The sequence below is a fragment of the Eimeria mitis genome, genomic scaffold, assembly GCF_000499745.2.
Source record: "Eimeria mitis Houghton genomic scaffold, Emh_scaff2805, whole genome shotgun sequence".
NCBI lineage: Eukaryota > Apicomplexa > Conoidasida > Eucoccidiorida > Eimeriidae > Eimeria > Eimeria mitis.
Window position 1 is genome coordinate 1 of NW_013571144.1, and position 628 is coordinate 628.

Consider the following 628-nt stretch of genomic DNA (forward strand, 5'->3'; position numbering starts at 1 on the left):
TATATATATATATATAAAGGAGACAGAAGGAGACAAAAAAAACAAAAAAAAATAAAAAAAAGAAGAAATTCTTCATGTGCTGTCTCTGTCTCAGCTCGCTCAAACTAAACAAAGTTTAGACCGCCTAAAGGCCGCCACACAAAAACAGGTGAGGAGACATTTCTATCTATACACATGGATAGAGACACAGAGAGAGAGAGAAAGAGAGACAGAGACAGAGAGAGGAGACAGAGACAGAGACAGAGAGAGGAGACAGAAATAGGTAGACAGAGAGAGAGACAGAAAGAGAGACAGAGACAGAGAGAGGAGACAGAAATAGAGAGAGGAGACAGAGACAGAGAGACAGACAGGGAGAGGAAACAGAAATAGAGAGAGGAGACAGAGACAGAGATAGAGACAGGGACAGAGAGAGGAGACAGAAATAGAGAGAGGAGACAGAGACAGAGACAGAGGAGAGAGAGGAGACAGAAATAGATCCTATATACATATATGAGAAAGAGAAGGAGACACAGATAGTGGCCCTTGGGGGCCTTTAGGGTAGATGAGATACATAGCCAAGTCTTTACATATATATATATATATATATATATATATATATATATATATATATATATATATATATATATAT